This window comes from Bison bison, unplaced genomic scaffold (assembly GCF_000754665.1).
Source record: "Bison bison bison isolate TAMUID 2011002044 unplaced genomic scaffold, Bison_UMD1.0 scf7180017864193, whole genome shotgun sequence".
Taxonomy (NCBI): Eukaryota; Metazoa; Chordata; class Mammalia; order Artiodactyla; family Bovidae; genus Bison; species Bison bison.
The window spans coordinates 383,965-384,436 of NW_011494765.1; the positions used below are offsets into that span (position 1 = coordinate 383,965).

Here is a 472-nt window from a genome sequence, read left to right on the forward strand (position 1 = left end):
AGGTCAACAATCATCATTTTCTTCTCTTTTTAAATTTAATTTTAGTTTTACAAAGATCCCAATTGGTCTGCACAAAGTACACCTCTTCTTCTATTTACTAATGTGTTTCATTTTCACTCCCATTCTGTAGTGCCATACCTTGCTGTCATTCTAAATCAACTCCCCGCATATGCTTGATTTTAAATCTTTTCTTGATCTGCATTTCTCTAATAAAGAGTCATGTTGGACATCTTTTCCTGTGCCTCTTGCCCATCTGTATGTCTTCTTTGGAGAAGTGTCTATTTAGATCTTCTGCCCATTTTTTTTTTCTTTATTTCATATACACTTTTATAATTTATAAATACTGTTATAAAAACAAACACATGAAAAGATGCTCAACATCACTCATTATCAGAGAAATGCCAATCAAAACCACTATGAGATATCATTTCACACCAGTCAGAATGGCTGCGATCCAAAAGTCTACAAATAA

General features: G+C 32.8%; 1 protein-coding gene across 1 annotated transcript in view; it reads left to right on the plus strand.

Annotated features, from left to right (window-relative positions):
- LOC104991574 (olfactory receptor 1G1-like) overlaps nucleotides 1-472 on the plus strand; it is a 7,795-nt gene that overhangs the window by 845 nt on the left and 6,478 nt on the right. The gene's annotated exons all lie outside the window — the stretch shown is intronic.